Genomic DNA, 14,580 nt, shown 5'->3' on the forward strand with positions numbered 1-14,580 from the left:
ATGCCTAATACGCCAAAGCGCACAAGCACTACCCCTAAAAGGAGGTAGAAAGTACGTGATAAGAAATCGCAGAAGCAATTCTAGCTACTAGCATAATAGCACATAAGGCACTAGTTACAACCAGCAACTAATTTAATTGCCCCTACTAAGTTTCTTAAGGAATAGTCTGCAATAAAGCCTAATAGGCGTTTCTGCGTGTTTAAACTCGCTATATACATGCCTTAAGTAGAGAAAACCTACGCTTTGCTATACTTACTAGGAGCGGATGCTAGGCAGGGCTGTCCCCTAAGATCTGTTAAATAGTTTAGCAGTGCTAGCCATCCACAGACCCTAAATTTTGCCTACTGCTAAAACTTTAACAGTAGGACTTTAGGTGCTAACCACAAAACTAGGCGTAATAGCAGGGTTGCTTTAGCATATAGGCCTAGGCCTGCCTAGTTAAGTAGAAGAGCAATCTCTAAGCCCCTGATTACCTACTAATTAGAGCGAATCTAAACTAGGCAGAAATCTGGGAAACAAGGCTAGCTATTATGAAACCAAAACTTTCAAATTTAGTCTAACTGCCGCTGAAACAGGCGCAGAGCGCTAATAATAGGGAGTTATAGGGAGTATAGACGCAGATATAAGCAAAAATTGCCCCCTTAGTGCCTAATGACGCTAGTTTAACTGCCTAATCCAAGAACTGCGCGCAGCAGATTTAACCTTAGTTAGTTAGTTAGGCATTTGGTATTTAAGAATCTATTTGCCCTCCTTATATATTATAGGAACAGGTTTTGGTTTGATTTTCGCGTTGCGGGGTTAGTGCAGTAGAAAATAGCTTAGAGGTACACTTTTTTGTATGTAAAACTGTGTAGACATGCGCAGCCCTATACAAACCATAAACCTGTATTTGCTAGATAAGAGTAACTTGGAATTTTATTAGTAGTAGGTAAATATATAGATAAGGATATCTACTCTAATATCTATACTCTACTATAACTACTGTATCTATATTAACTATAGATCTATTAGCTCTATCTATATCTACTTAATAGATAAGGCAAGAAATAGAGATAGTATAAAAGAAGAATATAAAGGTATTATTTAATACTAGTAGGTTATAAAAGAAAGTATAGTAGGACTAGCTAGTAGAGAAAAGGTTTTATAAAATATAAGGATATACTTAACAGTAAAGAATAATAGATAATAGTATAATATAATAAGTATTATAAAAAGGATATAATAGCTACTAGTATAGAATAGTCTAAAGTTATAGAAAGGACTAAAGTAATAGAATAAATAAAAGGTATAGAACGCGCTAAAGTTATAGAACACTAACCCTAAAAAATAAAAAGTTATAGAACGCCCTAAAGTTATAGAACGCCCTAAAGTTATAGAACGCCCTAAAGTTATAGAACACTACCCCTAAAAAATAAAAAGTTGTAGAACGCCCTAAAGTTATAGAACTCCCTAAAGTTATAGAACACTACCTCTAAAAAAGAAAAAGTTATAGAACGCCCTAAAGTTATAGAACACTACACCTAAAAAATAAAAAGTTGTAGAACGCCCTAAAGTTATAGAACGCCCTAAAGTTATAGAACGCCCTAAAGTTATAGAATACTACCTCTAAAAAAGAAAAAGTTATAGAATACTCTAATATTATAGAACACTACCTCTAAAAAAGAAAAAGTTATAGAACACTCTAATATTATAGAATATTAACCCTAAAAAATAAAAAGTTATAGAACGCCCTAAAGTTATAGAACGCCCTAAAGTTATAGAACGCCCTAAAGTTATAGAACGCCCTAAAGTTATAGAACACTACCCCTAAAAAATAAAAAGTTGTAGAACGCCCTAAAGTTATAGAACGCTCTAAAGTTATAGAACACTACCTCTAAAAAAGAAAAAGTTATAGAACGCCCTAAAGTTATAGAACGCCCTAAAGTTATAGAACGCCCTAAAGTTATAGAATACTACCCCTAAAAAATAAAAAGTTGTAGAACGCCCTAAAGTTATAGAACGCCCTAAAGTTATAGAACGCCCTAAAGTTATAGAATACTACCCCTAAAAATTAAAAAGTTGTAGAACGCCCTAAAGTTATAGAACGCCCTAAAGTTATAGAACGCCCTAAAGTTATAGAACACTACCCCTAAAAAATAAAAAGTTGTAGAACGCCCTAAAGTTATAGAACGCCCTAAAGTTATAGAACGCCCTAAAGTTATAGAATACTACCCCTAAAAAATAAAAAGTTATAGAACGCCCTAAGCTTATAGAAGGCCCTAAAGTTATAGAACGCCCTAAAGTTATAGAACGCCCTAAAGTTATAGAACACTACCCCTAAAAAATAAAAAGTTGTAGAACGCCCTAAAGTTATAGAACGCCCTAAAGTTATAGAACGCCCCAAAGTTATAGAACACTACCCCTAAAAAATAAAAAGTTGTAGAACGCCCTAAAGTTATAGAACGCCCTAAAGTTATAGAACGCCCTAAAGTTATAGAACACTACCCCTAAAAAATAAAAAGTTATAGAACGCCCTAAAGTTATAGAACGCCCTAAAGTTATAGAACGCCCTAAAGTTATAGAACACTACCCCTAAAAATAAAAAGTTATAGAACGCCCTAAAGTTATAGAACGCCCTAAAGTTATAGAACGCCCTAAAGTTATAGAACACTACCCCTAAAAAATAAAAAGTTGTAGAACGCCCTAAAGTTATAGAACGCCCTAAAGTTATAGAACGCCCTAAAGTTATGGAACACTACCCCTAAAAAATAAAAAGTTGTAGAACGCCCTAAAGTTATAGAACTCCCTAAAGTTATAGAATACTACCTCTAAAAAAGAAAAAGTTATAGAACGCCCTAAAGTTATAGAACACTACACCTAAAAAATAAAAAGTTGTAGAACGCCCTAAAGTTATAGAACGCCCTAAAGTTATAGAACACTACCTCTAAAAAAGAAAAAGTTATATAACGCCCTAAAGTTATAGAACACTACACCTAAAAAATAAAAAGTTATAGAACGCCCTAAAGTTATAGAACGCCCTAAAGTTATAGAACGCCCTAAGCTTATAGAATAGCCTACAGGATTTTTTTAAATATTAATAGAATACCCTAAAGGTTTAAATAATCTATAGTTATAGAATAGCCTAGAGGAATTTTTAAGTATAGAAGGCTATAAAGTTATAGAATAGTACCCCTAAAAAATAAAAAGTTATAGAACGCTCTTAAGTTATAGATTACTGCCTAAAAATCTATATAGATTATCTTAAATCCTTTCTTAATCTTCCTATGCTATATATTAACTGCCTAAGGTACATATACATATAACCTGTTCTTTTGTATATTTTGCGAGGATTGCTCCTAGCTCTAGCCCTCTCTATCTTGCAATTACTATATAACTTGTTTGCTATGGCCCTCTTCCTTCTATTAACAGTAGCTGTTTAGGTAGCAGTTTTGCAAATAAGGAGGGCATAATATCCTAATTTTAACTAAGCTAGCAACAGGCTTACGCTTAGTAGCTTGTAATAATAAGGCTACTTAACTACTTACACGACCTAGCTAGACAACTAAGTTGTCTGCAAAGGATTTAATCCTGCGCACTGTACAATTGCAATACACTAGCTAACAACCCTAACTTTAATAGGGCTGCTAACGCCGATCTAGTAAGGTTCTAGGCCAAAGGCCTATTTGTATCTAACTAGTGCAGGCGGAAATTACCCTGTTCTAGTATGGATTCTAACTTAGAGGCGTTTAGCTATAATCTAGTAGATGGTAGCTTCGCGGCAATACCTAGTTAGACAGCCGCAAAAACTAATTATCTAAAACCGCGGTTCCTCTCGTACTAAGCGGTATTACTATTAGGGCAAGGTTATTAGTAGGGTAAAACTAACCTATCTTACAACGGTCTAAACCTAGCTTACGTTCCCTATTAGTAGGTGAATAATCTAACGCTTACTAAATTCTGCTTTAGTATAATAGAAAGAGCCAATATTAAAGGATTAAAAAGCAACGTTGCTATGAACGCTTAGCTGCCACAAGCTAGTTATCCCTGTGGTAACTTTTCTAGCACCTCTAGCCTTAAATTTTAAGGGACTAAAGGATTAATAGGCCACACTTTTATGGTTTGTATTCACACTAAAAATTAAAATCAAGGGGACTTTTGCCCTTTTGCTCTACTAGAGATTTCTATTCTCTATAAGTCCCCCTTAGGACACCTGCGTTATAGTTTAATAGATGTGCCGCCCTAGCCAAACTCCCTACCTAATAATATCTTTAACCTAGATTAGCCCACGAAGGACCTTAAACGCTAGAAGTTAGGCAGTAAGGCCTAGCTCCGCTTTATTAAATAAGTAAAAAAACGATAAGGGTAGTAGTATTTCACTAGCGCCAAAGCTCCTACCTATTCTACACCCTCTATATCTTTTTATAATATTAAACTAGAGTTAAGCTTAACAGGGTCTTCTTTCCCCGCTAATTTAGCCAAGCCCGTTCCCTTAGCTGTGGTTTTGCTAGATAGTAGATAGGGATAGTAGGAATCTCGTTAATCTATTTATGCGCGTTACTAATTAGATAACGAGGCATTTAGCTACCTTAAGAGAGTTATAGTTACTCCTGCTGTTTACCCGCGCTTAGTTAAATCTCTTCGCTTTAACATTTAGAGCACTAGGCAGAAATTATATTGCGTTAACACTACTTTCTAGCTATTACAATACTATGTTTTAATTAGATAGTTAGATTCCCCTTATCTATACTAGTTCTAAGTTAGTTGTTAAACGTACGCTAGACGGCTAAAACCTGCTAAGGGTGTCTGCACCCTAGCGCTAAGAGGCGCCTACCTTGTGGTTAGTGCCCTTCTGCGCTAGAGGCTTCTCCCTAAGGCCTAACGTACCTAACCCTTAGAGCTAATCCTTTTCCTAAAGTTATGGATCTATTTTACTAACTTCCCTTATCTACATTATTCTATTAACTAGAGGCTTTTTACCTTAGAGACCTGCTGCAGTTATAAGTACAACCTAGCGTAAAAACTATTTCTTTAAGCAGATTTTTAAGGCTTGTTAGGAGCGCACTAAACGCCGCAAAAGTGTAGCGCTCTTCTAGCTATTAAACCCTAGCTCTAGATAAACCAATTTTAGGGTGATAGACTGTTAAGAAGAAAAGAGAACTCTTCTTAGGGCTCCTGCTAAGGTCTCTGCTCTTAGTTGCGTTGCCGCGGAGAATCTACATCTAGGTGCTAGAATATTAACTAGCTTCCCTTTTAAGGGCGCGGCGTAAGCACTAATATTAAAACGGAATTACCCTATCTCTTAGGATTAACTAACCTGTATCTAACTGCTGTTTACACAGAACCTTTCCCTACTTTAGTCCTTAAAGTTCTTATTTAAGTATTTGCTACTACTACTAAGATCTGCACTAGAGGCCGTTCTACCTAGGGTTACCCCTAAGGCTTTGTCACGAGCCTCCACGCCTGCCTACTCGCTAGGGCTTAAATCTTGCCCTAGCAGCAGGGTATAGGTAACACGCTTAAGCGCTATCTATTTTTAGGGCTAGTTTATTTGGCAGGTAAGTTATTACACACTCCTTAGCAGATTCTAACTTCTATAGCTACTATCCTGCTGTCTAGATAAACTAACACCTTTTGTAGTGTCTAATAAGCGTGTATTCTAGCACCTTAACCCTGCGTTTAGTTTATCCCGCATTACTAGTTCTACTTACTAAAAATAGCCTACTAGTAATAGTACATTTAAGTGTCCACATTTAATTAAGTAACAAGGACTTCTTACATATTTAAAGTTTAAGAATAGGTAAAGGTTGTTTTAACCCCTAGGCCTCTAATTATTTGCTTTACCTTATAAAACTAAATACGTTACTACTATCCTAAGGGAAACTTTGGTAGGAACTAGCTACTAGATAGTTTAATTAGTCTTTTGCCCCTATGCCTAAATTTAACAATCAATTTACATGTTAGAACTGCTGCAAGCCTCTACTAGAGTTTCCTCTAGCTTCACCCTATTTAAGCATAGTTTACTATCTTTTGGGTCCTAATAGCTATGCTCTTACTTAAATCCTTCTAAAGACATTAGGATTGGTTAATAGTGCACCCTAAAAGGGTTCCTACCTCTATTCACTTTTATTACGCGTCTAGGCTTAATACCTAAACACTTATATAGATGTTAGACTCCTTAGTCTATGTTTTAAGACAGGCCGCTTATAGCTATTACGCTAGTATCCTAGTAGATGCGCAGACCTTAGTCTAGGCTGGTTGCATGTCGTCTCCCCTATAAGGCCTCCCTAAAGGGAGGTACGTAACAGAGACCTTTATCTAACCACCTAAACTAATACTAGCCTGCCTATAGAAGAGTGCACTAGACAAAAGCCTAGATAAGCAACTACAGGCAAGTCTAGCTGCAAGCGCTTCCCTTTTAACAATTTTACATGCTATTTAACTCTCTTTCTAAAGTGCTTTTTATCTTTTAATTACTCTACTTATACGCTATTAGTCTCTAGCTAGTATTTAGCTTTAGAAGAAATTTACCTTCTATTTAGAGCTGCATTCCTAAACAACTTAACTTATTAAAGGGGCTTTACACGGCGAAGGCTAGCGACTACGTATAGGATTCTTACCCTCTATAACGTCCTGTTCTAAGGAACTTAGACTACTGCTAACGCTAAAGCGCCCTCTGTAAATTACAACTTAGACCCTAAAAGAGCTAGATTTTAAATTTAAGCTGTTGCCGCTTCACTCGCCGTTACTAGGGCAATCCCTGTTAGTTTCTTTTCCTCTGCTTATTAATATGCTTAAGTTTAGCGGGTATCCCTACCTAATCTAAGGTTAAGAGCTTAAAAAGTGTCTTAATAGATGCTAATAACTATAATAAGAGGCGCAAAATGTGCTGCGCTCTAGGCTAATATGCTAGCTGCTAATTGTTTTAAGGCGAGTCCTAAGTAGAATAAACACCTAACACTAAGCAGAGCTTAAGGGTACAAATAACGCTTAAACAGGCATACCCTATAGAATACTAAGGGGCGCAATATGCGTTTAAAGATTTGATAATTTACTAAATTCTGCAATTTACACTACTTATCGTATTTCGCTGCGTTCTTTATTAATACTAGAACCAAGAGATCTATTATTAAAAGTTGTAATTTATTATAGTGTTACTAACGCTAACTATAATTGCAAGTGGTTTTAGGGGATCTAATTAGTAGGCAAGCTTACTAAGGAAACAAATAGTACGCAAAAAACATAGGCAGAATTAAAGTAGACTGCCGCTACTAATTAAGGCGGCAGTGCTTTAAAAATAGGTAATAATCCTTCTACAGGTTCACCTATAGAAACCTTGTTACGACTTTTACTTCCTCTAAATAACTAAGTTTAACGAACTTTCTAGCTTAGGGTAGTTGTTGCTAACCTCCCTAAGCTAGTCCAAAGGCCTTACTAAGCCATTTAATTAGTAGTAGCGACAGGCGGTGTGTATAAAGGGCAGGGACGTAATTAACGCATACTAATAACACGCGCTTACTAGGCATTCCTTGTTAAAGAGTAATAATTGCAATACTCTATCCCTAGCACAACAGAGTTTAACAAGATTACCTAGACCTTTTAGTTAAGGTAAAGAACTTGTTAGCTCTGTTAGTGTAGCGCGCGTGCGGCCTAGAACATCTAAGGGTATTATAGACCTGTTATTACCTTAAACTTCTATTAGCTTAAGCTAATAGTCCCTCTAAGAAGCCAGCGACTAGCTAAAGCTAGCCTAGCTATTTAGTAGGTTAAGGTCTTGTTTGTTATTGCAATTAAGCAGACAAATTACTCTACTAACTAAGAATAGCTATGCACCACCACCTAAAAAATCAAGAAAGAGCTCTTAATCTGTTAATCCTTATTTTATCTAGACCTAGTAAGTTTCCCTGTGTTAAGTTAAATTAAGCCGCAGGCTCCACGCCTAGTAGTGCCCTTCTATTAATTTCTTTAAGTTTTAGCCTTGCAACTATACTCCCCCTAGAACCTAAAAACTTTAATTTCTCGTAAGGTGCCAAGCAAGTTAGAAAAAGAACATCGCCTAATCCCTAGTTAGCATAGTTTACAGTTAAGACTACAACAGTATCTAATTATCTTTAATCCCCTAACTTTTGTTTACTAATTAATAAAAACATCCTTAGCAAATGCTTTTGCAGTAGTTAGTCTTTAATAAATCTAAGAATTTTACCTCTAATAATTAAATACTAATGCCCCTAACTATCCCTATTAATTATTACAGCAGTCCTAGAAACTAACAAAATAGGACCGCACGTCCTATTCTATTATTCTATGCTAACGTATTTAAGCAAAGGCCTGCTTTAAACACTCTAATTTTTTTAAAGTAAAAGTCCTAGTCCCTAACACGCCTAGTAAAGGGCATAAGGTTCTCTAGAAGGAAGGCCTAGCTAGACAAGTACACGCGGTAAGGCAGACCTGCTAGCTAGACCTAAGTTTTAACTACAAGCTTTTTAACTGCAACAACTTTAATATACGCTATTAGAGCTAGAATTACCGCGGCTGCTAGCACTAGACTTGCCCTCTAATTGTTCCTTGTTAAGAGGTTTAAATTATACTTATTCTAATTACAAGACCTAAAAGAGCCCTATATTAGTATTTATTGTTACTACCTCCCTATATTAGGATTAGGTAATTTGCGCGCCTGCTGCCTTCCTTAGATGTGGTAGCCGTTTCTTAGGCTCCCTCTCTAGAATTAAACCCTAATTCCCTATTACCCGTTAAAACTATGGTAAGCTAATACCTTACTATTAAAAGTTAATAGGGCAGAAATTTGAATAAACCGTCGCTAGCGCAAGGCCATGCGATCCGTAAAGTTATTATAAATTACCAAGAAGCCCCAAAGGGCGTTGGTTTTTTATCTAATAAATACACCCCTTCTAAAGTTAGGGTTTTTAGCATGTATTAGCTCTAGAATTACCACAGTTATCTAAGTAGTAAGGTACTATCAAATAAACGATAACTAATTTAATAAGCTATTCGCAGTTTCACGGTATAATTGCTTATACTTAGATATGCATAGCTTAATCTTTAAGACAAGCATATAACTACTAGCAGAATTAACTAGGTAACAATCCTAATACCTAATACGCTAAAGCGCACAAGCACTACCCCTAAAAGGAGGCAGAAAGTACGTGATAAGAAATCGCAGAAGCAATTCTAGCTACTAGCATAACAGCACACAAGGCACTAGTTACAACTAGCAACTAATTTAATTGCCCCTACTAAGTTTCTTAAGGAATAGTCCACAACAAAGCCTAATAGGCGTTTCCGCGTGTTTAAACTCGCCACATACATGCCTTAAGTAGAGAAAACCCACGCTTTACTACGCTTACTAGGAGCGGATGCTAGGTAGGGCTGTCCCCTAAGATCTGTTAAATAGTTTAGCAGTGCTAGCCATCTATAGACCCTAAATTTTGCCTACTGCTAAAACTTTAACAGTAGGACTTTAGGTGCTAACCACAAAACTAGGCGCAATAGCAGGGTTGCTTTAGCATATAGGCCTAGGCCTGCCTAGTTAAGTAGAAGAGCAATCTCTAAGCCCCTAATTACCCACTAATTAGAGCGAATCTAAACTAGGCAGAAATCTAGGAAACAAGGCTAGCTATTATAAAACCAAAACTTTTAAATTTAGTCTAACTGCCGCTAAAATAGGCGCAGAGCGCTAATAATAGGGAGTTATAGGGAGTATAGACGCGGACACAAGCAAAAATTGCCCCCTTAGTACCTAACAACGCTAGTTTAACTGCCTAATCTAAGAACTACGCGCAGCAGATTTAACCTTAGTTAGTTAGTTAGGTATTTAGTATTTAAGAATCTATTTGCCCTCCTTATATATTATAGGAATGGGTTTTGGTTTAATTTTCGCGTCGCGGGGTTAGTGCAGTGGAAAATAGCTTAGAGGTACACTTTTTTGTATGTAAAACTGTGTAGACATGCGCAGCCCTATACAAACTATAAACCTGTATTCGCTAGATAAGAGTAACTTGGAATTTTATTAGTAGTAGGTAAATATATAGATAAGGATATCTACTCTAATATCTATACTCTACTATAACTACTATATCTATATTAACTATAGATCTATTAGCTCTATCTATATCTACTTAATAGATAAGGCAAGAAATAGAGATAGTATAAAAGAAGAATATAAAGGTATTATTTAATACTAGTAGGTTATAAAAGAAAGTATAGTAGGACTAGCTAGTAGAGAAAAGGTTTTATAAAATATAAGGATATACTTAACAGTAAAGAATAATAGATAATAGTATGATATAATAAGTATTATAAAAAGGATATAATAGCTACTAGTATAGAATAGTCTAAAGTTATAGAAAGGACTAAAGTAATAGAATAAATAAAAGGTATAGAACGCGCTAAAGTTATAGAACACTAACCCTAAAAAATAAAAAGTTATAGAACGCCCTAAAGTTATAGAACGCCCTAAAGTTATAGAACACTACCCCTAAAAAATAAAAAGTTATAGAACGCCCTAAAGTTATAGAACTCCCTAAAGTTATAGAATACTTAAAAAGAAAAAGTAGAACGCCCTAAAGTTATAGAACACTACCCCTAAAAAATAAAAAGTTATAGAACGCCCTAAAGTTATAGAACGCCCTAAAGTTATAGAACGCCCTAAAGTTATAGAACACTACCTCTAAAAAAGAAAAAGTTATAGAACACTCTAATATTATAGAACACTACCTCTAAAAAAGAAAAAGTTATAGAACACTCTAATATTATAGAACACTCTAATATTATAGAACACTACCTCTAAAAAAGAAAAAGTTATAGAACACTCTAATATTATAGAATACTAACCCTAAAAAATAAAAAGTTATAGAACACTCTAATATTATAGAACACTACCTCTAAAAAAGAAAAAGTTATAGAACACTCTAATATTATAGAATACTAACCCTAAAAAATAAAAAGTTATAGAACGCCCTAAAGTTATAGAACGCCCTAAAGTTATAGAACGCCCTAAAGTTATAGAACACTACCTCTAAAAAAGAAAAAGTTATAGAACACTCTAATATTATAGAATACTAACCCTAAAAAATAAAAAGTTATAGAACGCCCTAAAGTTATAGAACGCCCTAAAGTTATAGAACGCCCTAAAGTTATAGAACACTACCTCTAAAAAATAAAAAGTTATAGAACGCCCTAAATTTATAGAACACTACCCCTAAAAAATAAAAAGTTATAGAACGCCCTAAAGTTATAGAACACTACCCCTAAAAAATAAAAAGTTATAGAACGCCCTAAAGTTATAGAAACTAGCCCTAAAAAAAAAAAGTTATAGAACGCCCTAAAGTTATAGAACACTACCCCTAAAAAATAAAAAGTTGTAGAACGCCCTAAAGTTATAGAACGCCCTAAAGTTATAGAACGCCCTAAAGTTATAGAACACTACCCCTAAAAAATAAAAAGTTGTAGAACGCCCTAAAGTTATAGAACGCCCTAAAGTTATAGAACGCCCTAAAGTTATAGAACACTACCCCTAAAAAATAAAAAGTTGTAGAACGCCCTAAAGTTATAGAACGCCCTAAAGTTATAGAACGCCCTAAAGTTATAGAACACTACCCCTAAAAAATAAAAAGTTGTAGAACGCCCTAAAGTTATAGAACGCCCTAAAGTTATAGAACGCCCTAAAGTTATAGAACACTACCCCTAAAAAATAAAAAGTTGTAGAACGCCCTAAAGTTATAGAACTCCCTAAAGTTATAGAACACTACCTCTAAAAAAGAAAAAGTTATAGAACGCCCTAAAGTTATAGAACACTACACCTAAAAAATAAAAAGTTGTAGAACGCCCTAAAGTTATAGAACGCCCTAAAGTTATAGAACACTACCTCTAAAAAAGAAAAAGTTATACAACGCCCTAAAGTTATAGAACACTACACCTAAAAAATAAAAAGTTATAGAACGCCCTAAAGTTATAGAACGCCCTAAGCTTATAGAATAGCCTACAGGATTTTTTTAAATATTAATAGAATACCCTAAAGGTTTAAATAATCTATAGTTATAGAATAGCCTAGAGGAATTTTTAAGTATAGAAGGCTATAAAGTTATAGAACAGTACCCCTAAAAAATAAAAAGTTATAGAACGCTCTTAAGTTATAGATCACCGCCTAAAAATCTATATAGATTATCTTAAATCCTTTCTTAATCTTCCTATACTATATATTAACTGCCTAAGGTACGTACACACATAACCTGTTCTTTTGTATATTTTGCGAGGATTGCTCCTAGCTCTAGCCCTCTCTATCTTGCAATTACTATATAACTTGTTCGCTATAGCCCTCTTCCTTCTATTAACAGCAGCCGTTTAGGCAGCAGTTTTGCAAATAAGGAGGGCATAATATCCTAATTTTAACCAAGCTAGCAACAGGCTTACGCTTAGTAGCTCGTAACAACAAGGCTACTCAACTACTTACACGACCTAGCTAGACAACTAAGTCATCTATAAAGGATTTAATCCTGCGCACTGTACAATTGCAATACACTAGCTAACAACCCTAACTTTAATAGGGCTGCTAACGCCAATCTAGTAAGGTTCTAGGCCAAAGGCCTATTTATATCTAACTAATGCAGGCAGAAATCACCCTGTTCTAGCATAGATTCTAACTTAGAGGCGTTTAGCTATAATCTAGTAGATAGTAGCTTCGCGGTAATGCCTAGTTAGATAGCCGCAAAAACTAATTATCTAAAACCGCGGTTCCTCTTGTACTAAGCAGTATTACTATTAGGGCAAGGTTATTAGTAGGGTAAAACTAACCTATCTTACAACAGTCTAAACCTAGCTCACGTTCCCTATTAGTAGGTAAACAATCTAACGCTTACCAAATTCTGCTTTAGTATAATAGGAAGAGCTAATATTAAAGGATTAAAAAGCAACGTCGCTATAAACGCTTAGCTGCCACAAGCTAGTTATCCCTATAGTAACTTTTCTAGCACCTCTAGCCTTAAATTTTAAGGGACTAAAGGATTAATAGGCTACACTTTTATAGTTTGTATTCACACTAAAAATTAAAATTAAGGGGACTTTTGCCCTTTTACTCTACTAGAGATTTCTATTCTCTATAAGTCCCCCTTAGGACACCTACGTTATAGTTTAACAGATATGCCGCCCTAGCTAAACTCCCTACCTAATAATGTCTTTAACCTAGATTAGCCTACAAAGGACCTTAAACGCTAGAAGTTAGGTAGTAAGGCCTAGCTCCGCTTTATTAAATAAGTAAAAAAACAATAAGGGTAGTAGTATTTTACTAGCGCCAAAGCTCCTACCTATTCTACACCCCCTATGTCTTTTCACAATGTTAAACTAGAGTTAAGCTTAACAAGGTCTTCTTTCCCCGCTAATTTAGCTAAGCCCGTTCCCTTAGCTATGGTTTTGCTAGATAGTAGATAGGGATAGTAGGAATCTTATTAATCTATTTATGCGCGTCACTAATTAGATAATAAGGTATTTAGCTACCTTAAGAGAGTTATAGTTACTCTTGCTATTTACCCGCGCTTAGTTAAATCTCTTTGCTTTAATATTTAGAGCACTAGGCAGAAATCACATTATATTAATACTACTTTCTAGCTATTATAATGCTATATTTTAATTAGATAGTTAGATTCCCCTTATCTATACTAGTTCTAAGTTAGTTATTAAACGTACGCTAGATAGCTAAAACCTACCAAGGGTGTCTGCACCCTAGCGCTAAGAGGCGCCCACCTTGCAGTTAGTGCCCTTCTACGCTAGAGGCTTCTCCCTAAGGCCCAACGTACCTAACCCTTAGAGCTAATCCTTTTCCTAAAGTTACAGATCTATTTTGCTAACTTCCCTTATCTATATTATTCTATTAACTAGAGGCTTTTTACCTTAGAGACCTACTATAGTTATAAGTATAACCTAGCGTAAAAACTATTTCTTTAAGCAGATTTTTAAGGCTTATTAGGAGCGCACTAAATGCTACAAAAGTGCAGCGCTCTTCTAGCTATTAAACCCTAGCTCTAGATAAACTAATTTTAGGGTAACAGACTATTAAGAAGAAAAGAGAACTCTTCTTAGGGCTCCTGCCAAGGTCTCCGCTCTTAGTTGCGTTGCCGCAGAGAATCTATATCTAGGTGCTAGAATATTAACTAGCTTCCCTTTTAAGGGCGCAGCGCAAGCACTAATATTAAAACAGAATTACCCTATCTCTTAGGATTAACTAACCCGTGTCTAACTGCTGTTTACACAGAACCTTTCCCTACTTTAGTCCTTAAAGTTCTTATTTAAGTATTTGCTACTACTACTAAGATCTGCACTAGAGGCTATTCTACCTAGGGTTACCCCTAAGGCTTTGTTACGAGCCTCTACGCCTGCCTACTCGCCAGGGCTTAAATCTTGCCCTAGCGGCGGGGTATAGGTAACACGCTTAAGCGCTATCTATTTTTAGGGCTAGTTTATTTAGCAGGTAAGTTATTACACACTCCTTAGTAGATTCTAACTTCTATAGCTACTATCCTGCTGTCTAGATAAACTAATACCTTTTGTAGTGTCTAATAAGCGTGCATTCTAGCACCTTAACCCTACGTTTAG

At 35.6% G+C, this 14,580-nt stretch overlaps 2 non-coding genes across 2 annotated transcripts; both read right to left on the minus strand.

The window, feature by feature from the left end:
• Nucleotides 1-21: 21 nt before the first annotated feature.
• Nucleotides 22-7,113, minus strand: IAQ61_008622. The gene has a single exon (XR_010715557.1). It is a non-coding gene; the product is annotated as a 28S ribosomal RNA (ribosomal RNA).
• A 165-nt stretch (nucleotides 7,114-7,278) lies between these two features.
• On the minus strand, nucleotides 7,279-9,075 carry IAQ61_008623. Its single transcript, XR_010715558.1, has one exon. It is a non-coding gene; the product is annotated as an 18S ribosomal RNA (ribosomal RNA).
• Between the last annotated feature and the right edge of the window lie 5,505 nt (nucleotides 9,076-14,580).

The sequence above is a fragment of the Plenodomus lingam genome, assembly GCF_022343315.1.
Source record: "Plenodomus lingam strain CAN1 chromosome Unknown contig_37, whole genome shotgun sequence".
Classification (NCBI taxonomy): Eukaryota; Fungi; Ascomycota; class Dothideomycetes; order Pleosporales; family Leptosphaeriaceae; genus Plenodomus; species Plenodomus lingam.